General features: G+C 37.1%; 1 long non-coding RNA gene across 1 annotated transcript in view; it reads right to left on the bottom strand.

Moving 5' to 3' along the window:
• The window catches only part of LOC140697286 (uncharacterized), a 137,863-nt gene extending 123,838 nt beyond the window's left edge, over positions 1 to 14,025 (bottom strand). Inside the window, exon 1 of the long non-coding RNA XR_012074165.1 lies at positions 13,937 to 14,025. This is a non-coding gene — a long non-coding RNA (uncharacterized lncRNA). The remainder of the gene's footprint in view (positions 1 to 13,936) is intronic.
• Positions 14,026 to 17,427: the final 3,402 nt, after the last annotated feature.

The raw sequence follows: 17,427 nt of genomic DNA, 5'->3' as shown, positions 1-17,427 counted from the left end.
TTTTCCAATTAATAAATTGATAATTAATTTTACCTAAATCAAATATTGATAAAATGAGTAAACAAATCAATTACTTGAAATTACTGTAAAGCCAATGTTCATTCTTCTTTTACTTAAAGTACAACCACTCTTCCAAAACAAGGGAATTGTCAATAACAGTCAATGAGCATATTCTTTACCCATTCATCCATTAATGGGACCTCAGATTGTTTCTCTATCTTGGTCATCATGAGTAAAAGAAACAATAATTATGTGACAAGATAGAGGTCCTAGCTAAGGCTACAATGGTAATCATACTGCAGTATACAAATTATCAAAACAACATGTGAATACCTTAAACTTACATAATGTTATATGTCTAATATATTTCAATAAAAGCTAATTATCAAAGAACAGGTTTCTGGCCACAAGACCACAATGTCAGCAAAGTTTTTGAACTTCTACAAATGTTCTCATTAAAAAAGACTAAGTAACTAGAAGAGATAAAGACAAAAATACTCACAAGCATCTTCAGCAAAACTAGTTGCAAAGGTGCCCCCCCAATACAGAATAAGAATGAATGAGGCCAACTGCCAATGACAGAACCTTAGTGGACACCCTGTAACCTTAAGAGTTGTACAGAGATGGTGGAGTGAAATAAAATATTTCAACATATTTCAAACATATGTGAGCACTTTCAAAAGGCACATGAGCAACTTAAACAAATGGGAAATCTCATCACCCTATTTCCCCCACAGTACAGCTGAAGGCATCAGCTTTTGGTTCAGGCATGGACATAAACTGGGTCTTCTTTTGAGGATTACCTAGCTCAAGACCTCTTCCCTTAATCCTAAAGTATATTAGAATTAGTAATATATAGTAATATAGTAGTTATATATGTTAACATAAGTAAAGAAATAGATAATATATTAATAAGATAATATAAAAAGGTAATATGTAATAATAAAAAATTTAATAATATACATTTGGGTGTGTATAAGTATATATATTTGGGTTTCTGTATGCATAAGATATGCATATATACATGCATATGTTCTTACTCCTTTACATTCTAAAACACTGAATACCGCAGTCTCATGAATACTGCAGTCTGGCTCCCATTTATGGCTGGTTGGTTTATGTCTTTTCTCCTAAACCAGAGGATAAGGATCTCAAGGGCAAAGGAAGCGTATTGTTTTACAGCCCCCCTCCACCTTTCACAGCTCCAGACTGAACACGGTGCTTACAGAAATACGTGAAACTTCACAGGGCTGAGAGTCACAGACCAAGACTATCCAGTTTCTTTGACTCTGTTGTCTAAGTACAATAGGCAATAGATATGTTCTGAAGTGGAAAACAGAGGGTTTTAAAAGAAAAATAAGGAAATCGAAGGAGAGAGGTGACCTCCAGCAATTATTTCTCTGATAAAATGTGGCTTCATCAGAGGTGAACCCTTACCAGCAGGCGGAGGAAGTGGTGATTTTACATTTCAGGGAAAGTCACTCTGTCCCACTTCGTTGTTAAAGTAGTCGAGGCTGTTATGGTTGGAGTGGTATTTGTTGACACAGAATAAATAAGAGACACAAAATTAAACAGAATAGTTGAACAACCATTATAATAGCCCAACATTCGATAGGCAGGAGGAATCCCCCTTCTGCCTTATAGTATAGAGGAAGGTTATATGCTCTTGGAAATCATGCTGTTAGAAATGAGATGAGTGCACAAAAATATATGTATCTCCCAGGAAGATGACAGAAGATTAAGGATAAGAACAACATTAGGAGGATAGAAACAGTCAATGAAGTGAAGGGTCAGAGAGACACGGCGCAGAGAGTAACAGGGAATTATAAACTGTGGTTTAAAAGCATTTGTGGCAAAAAAAAATTAAAAACCACACACAGAGGAATACCTTAGGAGACTTTGTGGCACAGGAAGGGAAGGCAGGCCCCAAAGTCAGTACTATATGACTGCTTTGGTTTCTGACTTTTTCTAGGGGTTTTTAATTTGGCAAGTTAATCCTTCCTCTTTGTATCTGTGAAACAGGGTTTCAAATACTTACCTATGAGAATTAAAAGATCGCCAGAGCTAATTTATGTAGAAGGTATAGCACAGAGCCTGGCATGCAACTATTTTATCATACTCATGGTAGCTGTCACTATTCAAACTCATTCCTACGAGGAAAAACCCCATAATTTGCATATAATAAATGGTGGCTATTATTATCTTAAAAGTACTTCTTTTATTATTAGAGTTCTAATTTTAAAAAAAACCTTAAATTGCAGAAACACAAGAACTGGGTATATTCTAACAATCAGGAAACATAATAGTAATAACTAATGTTATTAAATATGCAAAAATAAACAGGATTACTGAAAAACTGACATTCTAAAAACACCAACATATATACACATGGAGACTTAAATGCGTATTAAGAGCTTATTAAGTGAATCCACTAGAGTCGCCATAAGTAAATTTGCATAAATATTGTGTCTCCCTAATATTTTTTTGTGTGCAGCTATTTAAAAAGCCTTCTAGATTTAAAATGCCTAAAACTAATTTTATTTCCTTTCATTTAGTTAAAATTTTTAATATAATGTTTTAATGGAATTTAGTAATCTCTCCTATCAAAGCTATCTTTACAACATTTTAATATACACTTTTTAAAGTATACTTTTATGAGTAAGTTGTACTTTTTTGCAAAAAGGAGCAATCTAATCTGAATGAATTTGAATGAAATTGGAACGCTGAACCAATAATAGATGAATGACATATAATTTTTATGGTTTTTTCCTCCAATATTGTGTAATATGTCATTCATCTAAGTATCTCACACGAGGTAACATGCCGTAATATGAAATGTTAATAGTAGGAAACAAGTTATATGACGCATAAGTCAGTTGGTAGCATTGTAGTTTATACATGTATAAAATGGGTGAGAAAAGGGGTTTCAAATCTTTAAAGCTTCTTATTTCCTTGTTCTGTCATTTACTAATATAAAATAAAAATCAAAGCAATACACAAAGACAAAAAGATTGAGACTTTTCCCAGTTTTCTATGAATGCATTACCTACAACACACACTGTATTACACGTGATCAGATATTTCCCTTGAAAAGTATTAGAAGTCATGAGTCATCGCTAATGTGCCTCTAAGAATTTGAAACTCCTGGTAATCAGACCACAGTGGGAGAGAAAAAAAATTCCTTTGGCAAATACAGTAAAGAACAAATTCAAATTCTTTAGCTGCACATTTTAATGTCTAAATAATCTCTCTAACCTTAGTGCTTCCATATATCTCTTCTCCAGAATGCTCTCATCATGTTCCATGAATACATCTTTTCAGCTTATTATCAATTTCCTTTTTTCTCTTCTCTGCTCTCAAAACTACCCTTCTCTGATGTGCCATTTCAGGAGCTTCCTTTTCCTTGAAACTTTCCAGATAATCGCAACACACCAGGATTCCTCCTTTTAAATATATATTTCCTAGGTTGATTCTGTTAGTTTGTACTAGCAGGCAATGCTCCACATTTTCAGTTCCTTTTCATATTCATTTTTTAAACTTATATTTAAATATAAAAATTACAAAATTATAAATATTTTATATTTATTTTTAGAAAATTGATTTTCTGTTTTGGAATATCTTCTGTAGTTTGTTTTGTTAGTCATTTCATTTTTTTCACTCTTTCTATCCTGTGTCTGTACGCTACGTTGCATCGTTCTTTGAGATAAGGACAAACTTCAGTACATCATCTCTCAGACCCTCTGTAGCCTACAGCACGTGTTCTTGGAGTTAACAGATTCTAAACACATATTTGTTGATTAACTGCGTAAGTTTCAATAAGTGAGAAAGTGGCCAGAAAAGGCGTTAACTGAATAGGCTGATTTTTTTTTTCACAGAAGCCAGTATCACTTCGCAAAGTAAATTTAATTATGAAAAAAAATCATATTTTAGGAACTATAAAAAGCAAGGAGCCCATGAAATATTCCTTTTTGCCATTTGTATACATCAAAGGAATTTATTATTTTCATTCCTTTAAATGTAATTTGCTTATTTCTACTCCAGCTTTTTTCTCAAACACTCTTGCAATTGTAACTATGAAGGATTAAGCAAAAGAAGAAAATGTCAACATCCCTTATACTCTAGTAAAGTAAAAGGAAAGTGAATATAAAGCAATAATGAGCTTAAATGTCTTAATTTGACATTGCTCAGAAGCCTGACTGTGTGAAGACCACTAGAAATGCTTCCTGATTTGAAGCAAGAAAATAGTGACGATACAAACTAGAATTGGCCAAACGGAAGAACGAAGGGTACAGGAAGTAGGAATTACTGGAATTCAGAGGAGAGAACGAGGCCTCGGGATGTTCTGTGCCTTCAGCTGACTCTTCGTTAAAGGGTGAACTCGGTTCAGGGCTTGACAGGCCTTTCGGGCTTCCTGCTATGTTCTGGTCAGTATGTAAACTTGTCTTTGCAATAATTAAAGAGATAAATGGTTTTAATGGTATCTGGAGGGCAAAAGATAACAACTGAACAGATTGGAGCAAATTGTGTAACAAAGGACAGAGGAAAACACATATCAGTGCCCGCGGAGGAAGAAGGCACAGTGTACACTTAAGGGTACGAAGAAGCCTGTAAATATTTGTCTTCACAAGAAGAAAATAGTAGTTAATTTCTAGGATTCCTTCAAAAAGTATATTCTGATATGACTGCTTGGAATACATGGGGCTTTGTCTTAGGACTGAGTGAACAATCAAGGCAGGGACCTGCCCTCCACCCGCAGCATCACAGGGCATTCAAGCAAGTGCAGGTCGAAGACCCAGAAGCCTGACTCTCTTGTCACAAGGACTGAATTAGCCTAGTTGGCTCGCTAATGACTTTAATCTTTCTAAAATCGTTTCAGTGTGCCAGCCCAAAATATCATGATTTGAAAGCTTGTTACCAATAGAACTAAACTGAGAATCCCTAACTTAGATGAATAGAAATAAGGGTGGAGGGAATTCCAGGCAGAGGCAATGCCGTGGGCAAAGGCACAAGTTCTGTCAACGATGCCAGATACACAGACAGCAGATGCTGAGGGTTAAATTTAATGTGTTGTCTGTCAGATCTTACAGTTTTCAGAAGATCAAGGAGTTAGGAGATAAAAGAAAGAGTCTAACTGATTATAAATATCGTATATGTGAGTTAAGTTATGAGAAATTGCTCTCAGCTGAAGATCCTGGATGAGATCCCTATTTCACAAGAAGATCTTAACAAATAATAAAAAATAAAAGATTATGACCATTTTTAAGTTGTGTACTTGGTATATACACATAAGGAATGTAATAGAACTTTTTTATATCACGAGAATAAAGTAAGCATGAAAATCTTGGACCCCTAGTCTCCAAAGGTGTATTGCAATAGAAGCAAGGTGATGCCCAATTAGAAACAGCTGATGTCAATTAACCCATCCTAAGAAAACAACGGGGAGACTGAAGGGAGCAGGGAGCAGGTTTCGAAGTAAGACGAAGATGTCAGCCACACAAAACCAGAGCCAAACAGAGCGTATCGCTGCTGTTCTGACTGTAGCGGCCATAGATGTGAATTAGCTGGACAGTAAGACGTGGTATTAATAAATCCGTATGCGCATTCTGGGTTTCCTGGAAGCCTCTGGGTCTTTTCATCCTGATCCGCTTCTCCAAACAACCAGGTGCATCTTATATTTCAGACAAAAGAGGATGAAGGTTTACCTGCCAGTGGTCTTAGCAGATCGTAAAATACATGAATTACCTAAGAATCTGGGAGTGCTTGCCTGGCCCCCCTCCTCTGACTGAGCCACAATATCACAGTTAATTGGTTCTCATCTTTCAAATCTTAACCTGTAGTTCACTTCCTCAAAGTGACAAGTCCCTAGGTCTCTCTTACTGTAAGACCTCTAACATTCCATGTTTTCCTCTGTATTGTCTATTACAGTTGCAGTTACATTTGGGGCACCTGTGTGGCTAATGCCTTTCAATCAACTGAATCTATTTGACCCTTGAGTGTAGGAAACATGATTATTTACCACCACACATAAAAGCCAAGATGGTGCTACTACTAAAATATTTGTGGAGTATACACTATGTATATATATATATATATATATATATTTGAACAAAAAAGAATGAGGAACTGAAATTCCATGAGAAGTGTTTGCACTTGGCTTTTGAAAACTGTATAAATTTTTCAAATGGTAAAGTCATTAAAAAAATTGGAAACTAAAATCTCTCATGATCAGGATGGAAATTGAGAGCATGGTCAGAAATGTCTGATGTACAGGTTATTATTATCATTATTTTATTTAAACAGTGTGTTTTTGACCTAGATGTGGTTTTAGCCTTATTTAAATGAGTGATATTTCAAATTATGAGTGTGGTTTCAAAATAAAATATTTACCATTCATTCGGGAGTCTAAAAATAGGAATGTAACATGAGAAAATTAAACGACTTAAGAGCATAATTTGAAAAATGAATATCCAGTTTTAGGGTAGTGGAGAAGGAGGAGAACATTAGCAAAGGAGATGAGAAAGAGCTACTCACACAGCTGAGATAAGAACAAGGAAAATGTACAACACTATTGATCAAAGAGAAAGAATCTGAGATCCGATTAATTTCACAAAAAGGCAAAGAAAATAAGTGTTTTTGAGCACCTGCCATCTCCTGACCCCTTTCTTTGCACTTTTCGTATATTTTTGTCTCATAATCCATACAAGAATACTAAACTGTATCACTATTTTGATTTTTTTATCATAGGAGGAAACCACTTCTCACAAAATTATTTAACAAATGTGCCTGCTGCTGTAAAGCATGTAGACCATGAAATTTAAAGTCAAATTCAGGTTCAGCTGGAACTCAGTATCATGGTGACTGCACTGTATCTCTTCTTAAAGATTTTATAGTTTGATAAATTTTCAAAAATGTTGATAAAGTTCATAAGAACAATTATTTCAAAAAATGGTATAATGCTGCTGTCCCTATGGGAATTCACAGGAAAATGGGTACATCAACATAAGGAAATTAACTGTATGGAAATTTGAAAAGGTAAGGACCTGAGACTAGTTTTCTTTTCTACTGAGAAAGTTCAGGGAAATGAACAGCCTCACCCAGATCCCCTTTGTAAATATGCATTGACCTTGACTCAGTCTCCTTATTAACATGACACAGCGTTTATATAGAAAAGGGGAGCGCCTGCTACAGGGTTATATCAGGATATAACTAGACCATACAGACCGCAATACTACAAATTAACCTGCATTGTTGATTTATGCTGCAGGGCTGCCTGGAAAATTGGGGTTCGTAAGTTATGTAATGAACGGTGTATAAAAAGAAATCTTTCCCTCAAATTAAAGTGGGTCTCTTTGTGAACAAAGATACCCTAAGAAAGAAGAAAGGGGACACTTTGGGATGTTATCAGATGGTTTCAGTCTTCTTCTGGAAAAGATCGTTTTATCTGTACTTGATGTTTGCTGGTATCTGAGTTATTGGTAAAGGCTGGCACTGGGTAATAGCTTGATTCCTGTGAATCTGCTCTGACAATCTAACCTAGTGTTCTGTCATGGAAATCAGCAGGAACACGGATAGGATTGACAATATTGGCAAGACAGGAAATGGCAGGAGAAATATCCTAGCGGTCATGCTTTTCCATTGTCACCTAGGTATACACAGGTGAAGCACTCATGAAATACTCAGTATATTTAAGGCAAATTCCTTTGGCCTTATATACATTCCTCTATATATTTTAAGATACCAGGCATATACTACTTGGCAGTATTAATCTCTGTCTGTAAGTTTAAGCCTCTTAAAGTGGACTAACTCACTTGAGGGGCAACTGAGTTATTATCTTAAAATCAGTGGTTGAACGTGCATATACAAAGCCTTCAGATAACTTCCAGAAATAACTCACTTGTTATTAATCTGTAATTCTGGCACTGAGAATGATTTCTAGAGAAAATACCATCATACAGTCTGACTGTCCTAATACATGTAGTCTTTGAAGGAACAACTTTTAGGAACTTCAGGATCAGTACCACTCCCAGGTATACATCTGAAGAAAATAAAAAGACTAATTTGAAAAGCTATATGCACCCCAATGTTCATAGCAGCATTATTTATAATATCCAAGAAAAGGAGCAACTTAAATGTCCAGCAACAGATGAATGAGTAAAGAAGATACAGTATATATCTTCCATATTTATATATGATATTTTATATATATAATATATATACACACACACACACAAACATACATACATACACACACACAATGGAGTACTACTCAGCCATAAAAAGAATGAAATTTAGCCATTTACAATAATATGGCTGGACCTGGAGAGTAATATGCTTAGTGAAGTCAGTCAGTCAGAGAAGGAAAAATACTGTATGTTTTCACTTATATGTGAAATCTAAAAAATAAAACAAATGAATGAATAATACAAAACAGAAGCAGACTCACAGATACAGAGAACAAGCTAGTGGTTACCAATGGGAAGAGCAGTGTGGGGAGGGGCAAGACAGGGGAAGGGAATTAGGAGGTACAAACTACAAGGTATAAAACAATAAGATACAAGGATGTAATGCACAGCACCGGGAATATACCCAGTATTATATAATAACCTTAATGGAGTATGATCTATAAAAATATCAAATCACTCTACACTTGAAACGAATATAACATTGTAAACCAACTATATTTCAATTTAAAAAATAAAAACAAAAATTTTTTAAAGTTCACCCTGATGATTAAAAAACTAACTTTTCTATGAGAACAAAATTGCATTCTAGCAGCGTAAAACAGAGGTACTTGCAAACATCCTAAAAAGCAAACAAGCTTATAAATGGCAGGTAAATTGCCAAATTCTGGCCATAGAAATTGAAGTCTTGACTTTAAAGGGTTTAGAAAAGTAAACTCAACTTACTCACTGCTAAATAAGCTCATCATTGTTTAGAATCATTAGCCCACTTTAAATTTAAAAAGCCATATATAACAATTCCTCCTTTCCCTACCATTCCCAGCTGCTCCTGATGCAAAAACATTGTCATCTGTGAAATACTTCAATGGCAAAACACTGTTCACAATTCAGAGTATCTGTCCTTCTGGTTTATTATTTGGGGTTACTATTTAAAACAACGGTTATTTTGTATAGTATCTTAATATATGAACGTCTCTCCTGATGGACAGGTAAATGGACAATTTTCTGTTTCTCTACTTTAACTGCTGCAGGGAATGACTCCAGGGTCCCCCCAAAGTGAATTCAACACATGTCACATAGCCTGTATTTCACAGGAGATTCTCTTGAATGGCCCCTTTAAATTTAGTGAAAAATCCACCCAGAAATTTTGCATAACAATAATAAACAGAATGAAATACTTTATGTCCAGATGACAGTAATTCTAATTCTATTAGACCTTTTAAATATTTATTATGACTGATTATTTTATAGAGATTTAACTTCTAACAAGAAAAGATCTTAAAAATATATATCCTTGCTGTTAAGTTTTAAAATAAGATTAAAGTGCAGATAGATAAACACATTATTTATAATGAAGATCACTCTTGAAAGACAGATTCATACTAGCTCAGAACATCTTTTCTTGTAAACATACATCATGAGTTTTAATGTACTCCAATTTGTGTTTTCACAGGAAACGGAAGAGACACTGGTCTATGACAGCTTATCCTCAGGTCAGTTGTCATTTGGGGCACAAAGTAGAGTTAATCCTATCAACTAGATCTTCATTACAAGGCAGCTGAAACTTTTATGAGCCTGAGATGGAATCCTGCTTGTGTAACATTTGTGTTCACAGCAAACTGATTACAGTGTCTTCACATATCCCTGGACGCATTAATCTCAGAATCTGAGAGATTTGAGGGACTACAGTCCAACCTCTCATCTATGGCAAGAGGCCTTTTGGTAATAACCCAAACAAATATCACTCAGCTTCTACTTTCATACTTCTATATCAGAAAAATCACGAAGTCCCAGGGAAATATATTATTTTGCAGCACAGTTCTGATGATCAAAGAGCACTGGCTCTCGAATTAGAGAATGGCCATCATTCAAAAGTCCACGAACTGTAAATGCTGGAGAGGGTGTGGAGAAAGGGAGCCCTCCTATGCTGCTGGCGGGAATGTAGTTTGGTGCAGCAATTATGGAAAACAATATGGAGGTTCCTCAAAATACTAAAAATAGACTTATCATAAAATACAGTGATCCCACTCCTGAGCATATACCCAGAGGGGACTCTAATTCGAAAAGATACATGCACCCCAATGTTCATAGCAGAACTATTTACAATAGCCAAGATATGGAAGCAACCTAAACGTCCAGCGACAGATGACTGGATAAAATTGTGGTATATTTATACAATGGAATACTACTCAGCCATAGAAAAGAATACAATAATGCAGCCACATCAGTGGACCTGGAGATTGTCATTCTAAGTGAAGTAAGCCAGGAAGAAAGAAAAATACCATATAATATCACTCATATGTGGAATCTAAAAAAAAAAGACACAAACTTATTTACAAAACAGAAACAGACACATTGAAAACAATCTTGTGGTTACTAGGGGGGAAAGGAACAAGAAGGGATAAATTGGGAGTTCAGGATTTGCAGATACTAACTACTATATATAAAATAGATAAACAACAAGTTTCTTCTGTACATCACAGGGAACTATGTTTAAAATCTTGTAGTAACCTACAATGAAAATGAATATATTTATGTATATGTATGACTGAAACAGGATGCTGTACACCAGAAATTGACACAACATTGTAAACTGACTATCATATAATAAAAAAATCCACAAAAAATATGAAAACCACCACAAAAAGAATTTGCACACTAGTAATTTTGTAATTGAAATAGTTGTTATTGAATAAGAGCACCTGAATCTGACGTCCTCATTCATAACAGACCCAGTATATGCCAACTGCCTCTTTCCCATCCTTTCCCTCCTCCTTTCCCTCTCTCCCTTGTTCTCTCCCTCTATCTGTTACTTGTAGCCACTAAAACCTTACTTATTACAGAATTAGTCTGTTCTCAGTGCTCACAGCAGACCCAATACACAGGCTCTCCGAAAACCACAACTAAGCTGGCTCCCAAGTTTATAAAGGATGCTGTGAACATCAGCAGTGATGACTACACAAAGCGGTGTGTTTCAATCGTGCTTGTATCTTTATCTTTACAATAAAACAAGTTGATTAAATATTTACATTATTATTTTAGTAAAGAGTACTGTGATTATAGAACAAAAGGCATATGATGAGATGACGTCCTGAGTGATTTGATACACATCACAGTTGGGGTATTTGTGACAAGTCTATTGGTTTATGAATAATCACATATTATTTGTGAAAATATTCAAATATTGGTAGCTAACAAATTACTTATTTATGAATGACCCACTCTATTTCAGGCATTCTTTTAGATGGTAAGGGTACAAAAGTGCTCAAGAAAGCCTGTGGTCTGGCAGAGGTGGTTAAAATTGAACAAGCAACGACACCACAGCATGGAAGCGAGAAGTGAGATGTGAGAGGTTAGAGCTGCTGTGGGGAGACAGGGCAGAGCCATCCAACCCCAGCTCATGGAAGACAGCGGACCCTTGCAAGTGAAAGATTCACTCAATGAAACAGAAAGGAAGGATGTGCTAACAAATAAAATTGAAAGAGGAAACATGTTTTTGGCAGAGAAAAAAGAAAATTTGTGTGCAGACTGATAACAGTATATCTTATTTGGTAAAAATGGCAAAGGTTACGGTGGTTGATGCATGGGAGAAGATGCTGGAAACACACTGATGGGACAGGAAGGGTTCTGGTCAGAGGGACCTATAAACCAAGATAAAAATGGAGACTTTCTGGTTTATGATAGCATATCCCATGCCCTCAGCATATTAGGTGCTGTTAAACATTTAATCTTTACTAAATTCATGGGTAAAATAAAAACTCTATTCCTTTTTAATTTAATTTTATTAAATTGTAAATAGCATAAGCATTATGTGATAGCGTCATTGACCATTATATGTCTTGGCTGTGTTCCTGTTTTTGTCCATTTAGTTATTGCCTTATTCATCTTTTTTATTGATTTTTAAGAGAAAGATTAGGAGATATCAACTGTTAAGAGGTTTTTTTCACAATTATTTCTTTTCTTATTTTGTTAATTTTTTTTAAATGCAGACTAGAAATTTTGTAATTATATAAATACACTTATGACTTAATAGCTTTTTAGTATGCATATACAGTATTGTGTATGCAAACTGAAAAGCTATTAAGCCATGAATGTATTTATAAAATTATAAATATATACTTCTATTACACATATATATTCACCTTAGCTAAAATGTTGAGAATTAAGAGGGGGGGAGCAAACTTTAAACCAGGAAGACTTGTGGGGGATTTGTTGTGTTACCTGCAGGTTGATGAAAGGGATCATCTGTAAGAAAGAAGTGGACTCACTCTGAAGGATAGTAATTACACTAAAACTAGAATCTTTGCTCAGCCGTTTTGGTGAGAAAGCACACGAGTAACAAGTATTCTGTCTTTCACTGGGTGTATTTATCAAATGTCAGTTATGGCAACAGCCTCACAAGAAAAGAGAAGAAAACAAAACATCTCAAAGTTGCTACGTGACAAAAATTCTGTATCTACACCCATTCACTTGCTGTGACAAGCCTCTGGGATTAGCTTATATACCATATTTTACCAGTGAAGAAGGTGATGCTTACAGAAGCTAAGGCACTTTTTCAAAGCCACCAAAGGCCAGGACATAACAAAGGTTCACATGGTTCCGACTCCAAAACTGGTTCTAACATACAATGAGGGAAAAGAAAGACAGAAAGAAAATGAAGGAATTGGAAGTGTGAGCAAAAGGACTTGACAAAGAGCCTTGGTCATTTGAATTGTCATTCGTTGAGAAATAAGATTTAGACATCAAAGAGGGAGAGCCCAATTGGCAAAACCATTATCTAAACACAAATTTTCGAGAAGGAATTCCTAGGGGGTTCAGAAATCAAAGCACTGGCAAGCAGCGTAGGAAATCGGTGCCTTGGGCCCTGTAACCCTGAAACCAAACAGGACCTTGCGTTGATCCCACATGTCTTGCCTGCAAAGAAGCTTTAGCCTCCTAGGCCTTCATCCAGTTCCAAAGAGCAAATTTAGTCAGAGAAATGCAGACACAAAGGAAAACAATCAGACAAGACAAAATAATAATCGTTTAGCCATAAAACAAAGTCGAGGACATTTAGTTCCTCCTGAACAGCTGTAAATAATCCTCTGCCATGTCCTTGAGTTGTTTTGCACGCACTAAAACCCCCACCAGGTGGGAGAAGTTAACTGCATACTGACTACCAGCAGGTAGACCCCAGACCATTTGGAGGCAGAAAACTGATAACTAGGATTCTGGAAACGTTACCCTGCCACCTCACCACCGACCAGTCAGAAGAATGCCCAGGAGCTGATGAGGCACCTGAAAAACCCATCCCTAATGTTGCCTTTAATAACTCTTCCTGTGACCGCAGTGGGATGGACACCTGATTAAAACAAACCACAAGACGTGGCCAGTCTCTCCGTGACGGACACACGGGGCACTTCCTGGGGCCGAGACCCCACAGCCATCCTGCAAGAAGTGAGGGGCTCCTGTCTGTCCTCCCACACCACGGGACACGCCGGTCACCAGGGTCCTGCAGGGCGACCGGTGGGTTGGCTGGACTCGGGACAGCGCCTGTGAGCGGTCAGCAGTGGTCCTCCGCTGGGTGACCACCCCCAGGGGACGGGCAAGGTCTAGAGGCAGCCGGCTGTCCCAACCGGGGACCCAGAACGAGGCTGTCGTCTCGGTGCGGGTTACTCAGCTCTTGTTACGCACCCCAGGTCAACCCCCAGAACCCACCCTGGGCTCCGGGCTCCGGGCCTCCCCGCTGCCGGCCCGGGAGGGCCCTCCCGCGGTACCTGAGGAAGGTGCGGCCACGCGCGGCCCAGGGCACACGGCTCGGCCTGCCAGTCGCCGGAGAACACGCCCCGCAGGACGAGGGACGGGGTGTGGGACGGGGGACGGGGCGGGGGCGGACGTGGGGGCGGGAGGGCACGCAGGCCCCGGCCCGCGTGGTCGGCACCCCCGGGTGGCGCGCGCGGCCTCGCTGCGCAAAGTTCCCGGCTGCTGGAGCGCGGCGCTTTATGACCTTTGGCCTGTCTGGGGTCACACACAGGGGTCACTGCCGCCCAGCGCCCCGCCCACGGAGGGGCCAGAGAAAGCGAGCGCCCGGCTGGGTAAAACCACCGTGAGCAGCTCCAACACCGCTGGAGGGAGAGGCTGTTTTTTGTTTTGTTTTGTTAAAGGACAGTCAGTTTGCAATGTTGTGTTAACTGCCGGTGGACAGCAGAGCGATTCAGTTATACACACACATATATACACATAGACTCCTTTTCATACTCTTTCATTATAGGTTGTTACATGATAGTGAACATAGTTCGCTGTGCTATACAGTGGGCTCTTGTTTATTCTACATATAGTAGTTGGTATCTGCTAACCTCAAACTCGTAATTTATCCGTCCACACCCTCCTTCCCCTGCCCCTTAAGCGTAAGTTTGTTTTCTATGTCTGTGAGTCTGTTTTTTGGATAAATTCATTTGTGTCATCTTTTTAGATTCCACATGAATGATGTCATATGCTATGTTTCTCTTTCTGGCTAATTTCATTTAGTGTGATAATCTGCAGGTCCAGCCATGTTGCTGCAAATGGCATTATTTTATCATTTTTATGGTTGAGTAGTATTCCATTGTATAAATAAACCACAGCTTCTTTAACCAGTCAAAAAATAAATAAATAAATAAAATGCTTCCTGAAAGCCACTGGGGGGTTTGGTTCTTTTGCACATGAGCTGCTGTTTCTACTTGGCCCCATGTTGGGCACCTTGAATAAATGCCATGCCTTCCTTTACCACAACCTGGTGTCAGTAGATTGGCTTTGCTGGGTGTTTGGCTTGGTAACAATTCCTGTTAGGTGTAAATCAATCAAACAAAAGAAAACAACAATGACCATTTTAATAAAAGAGAAATGGGACTCAGAGATGTAGAAATGAAACCAAAAGCAATAGGAGTGATATAAATCTATAATGATATTACAAGAATTGACCATTTGGGAAATTAAATATGTGGTCATATTTAAATCAAAAAGAATTAAAAAGAGCTGCACAGTTTCAATGTGATGTCAATGTGATGGGCATAAACATGCTTACTCAGCTTAAAAAAAAAAAAAGAAACCCAATTACCAACAGAAAATCTTCTCTACCAGAATCACTTCTTTGAGTTATATATAGCATGGCTAACTTGCAAATACATCATCTTGGAGAAATAGTATGTTAGCCTACACCTATCCAGTAGCTCAGGTGAGCTTGTCAAACCAGGAGGCAGCAACACAACCAATACAGAACTCTAAGGATTTGGATCTTAGGGTAGATAATGTAAAACATGGAAGCAAAGAAAAGTAGATGGTTAGAGACACTTTCAAATTTACACGGGAAAAGTATTAATGATGAATAATGACTGACTGTCCTTTAGCCCTGTGTCCCAAAAGCCAGTCCCTTGCATATAATCTTCAGTAATTCCAAGGGAACATGTCAGTTATTTGTAACACACGGCAATCAACTAAACTGGTCAGGGTATTTTCCCAGTACATTTCCTTGTAATTAAGAGAGTAATTCTTCCTTAACAAAGATCTTGGCTCATATATAGTTCATTATATTTCCTATTTCAAATTGTCAATTAATTCACTGATAATTAATTGAAGAACATTGCTGGACTATAAAAGCAAATAAGCAAGAAAAAAAAACCAAAGAAGAAACCCAAGTGATCACTCTCTGATTCAAATAAATAAATCTAATGTATTTGTTCCAAAGTTTTAAGATATTGTAGGCTCTAAGGAAAAAGAAAGGTTTTTCCAGTTGGCTGGGTCATCCAATGTGTGACCCTACAGAGCAATAGATCTTGGATATGATACACTCTAGTTCATAGTTTTATCACCGTGTTACCAAGGAACAAATATTTACTAATTCTTACATAGACTTCAAATTAGCATACTGGCCCAGGGTCTGTGATTAATGAGACTGGATCTGAAAACCCATGCCATGGATAATTAATATTGAAAAGTATGATCCTGCAAATTAATAATGTATTTCTGCAACCACTAATAATCATTTATACCAGATGTAGCTTCTCCGTAATAATAAACTGCTGAAATGTTTTAAGCTTCTAAAGGAGTGTGTTTGCCAGAACATAAAAAAAGGGGGGTGGGCGCTTGTTTAAATAAAAATAAATTAACCACGTAGCCCCGAATGACATACCTGCAATTTTGCATTTGTTCTTTATAAGATAATCTAGATTCTACAAAAAATAATGCTATGCAAGAACACAATCCACCAAAGTTGCTATCGGTTCTGACTGGGAGACTTGGAGTTGGCTTCGTAATAGCAGGGAGAAGCTTTGCAACAGGAAGAAGCCCTTTACAAGAATAACTGAGCAACACCAGAAAATTATCAACAATTACAGCTAAAATGTACGCTGTTACAAGATATATATGCCATATCTATAAAGTTAAAATAAGTCTTAAAAGCAGTTTTCTAAATCATTGATGCTTCTACTTTTTAAAAAATTTTTTTTCTTTCCAGTTTCAGTGAGATATAATTGACATACCGTACTGCATTGAGGGAGGTAGTTAGGTATTATTTCTGTGTTTATTTTCAGATTTGATCCTGGGGATTGAACCCAGGACCTTGTGCTTGCTAGGCACACACTACCACTGTGCTATCTCCTTCCCCTTTCTACTTCTTAAACATACCGATTTTTCTTTTTCCAAATTGACTTCCAGATCTTGTCCACTGTCATACATGATGTTATCATCATGTGTATAAGAACAAAAAATGGCAATTCCGCAGGACTGAAGCCACCAACTCTACCATTTCAAATTAATATATTTTTTATTTGTTCAGATTTACTTGTGTTGCAGTACATTTTCTCAAAGTCACAGTTTAACGGTAGAAGAAAATTATCTCGAAAAGTAATTTGATAAGTAAATGCTGAAATATTTAACTCTGGAAGTCTTAAAGAAAGGTCAGCTTTCAAAATTTCCAAACCTAGTGTGACTGAGAAAACATGAAACTATGGAGAAAAAAATCGATATTATTACGGAGTTCTTCAGTACATTATGTCTTCACGGTCTTCAAATTGTTCCTATTTTGCGGTATACCCAAAATGTCTTCAGTGTTTAGTTTCTCTTTTTTGTTTGTAATGATTTCGCCACTTTGATTTCAGAAATATTGGCTACATCCACTACGTGAAAATATTCCTCTCTGATCCAGGAAGCATGTAAATATACTGTTTAATGCTAATTCAGATTTTTGTTCCTATTCTGTAACAGTTTTTCTATGTGAATCTCAATATTCAGT

Source organism: Vicugna pacos, chromosome 7, assembly GCF_048564905.1.
Source record: "Vicugna pacos chromosome 7, VicPac4, whole genome shotgun sequence".
In the NCBI taxonomy this organism is placed as follows: Eukaryota; Metazoa; Chordata; class Mammalia; order Artiodactyla; family Camelidae; genus Vicugna; species Vicugna pacos.
This window is presented reverse-complemented; position numbering and strand designations above follow the sequence as displayed.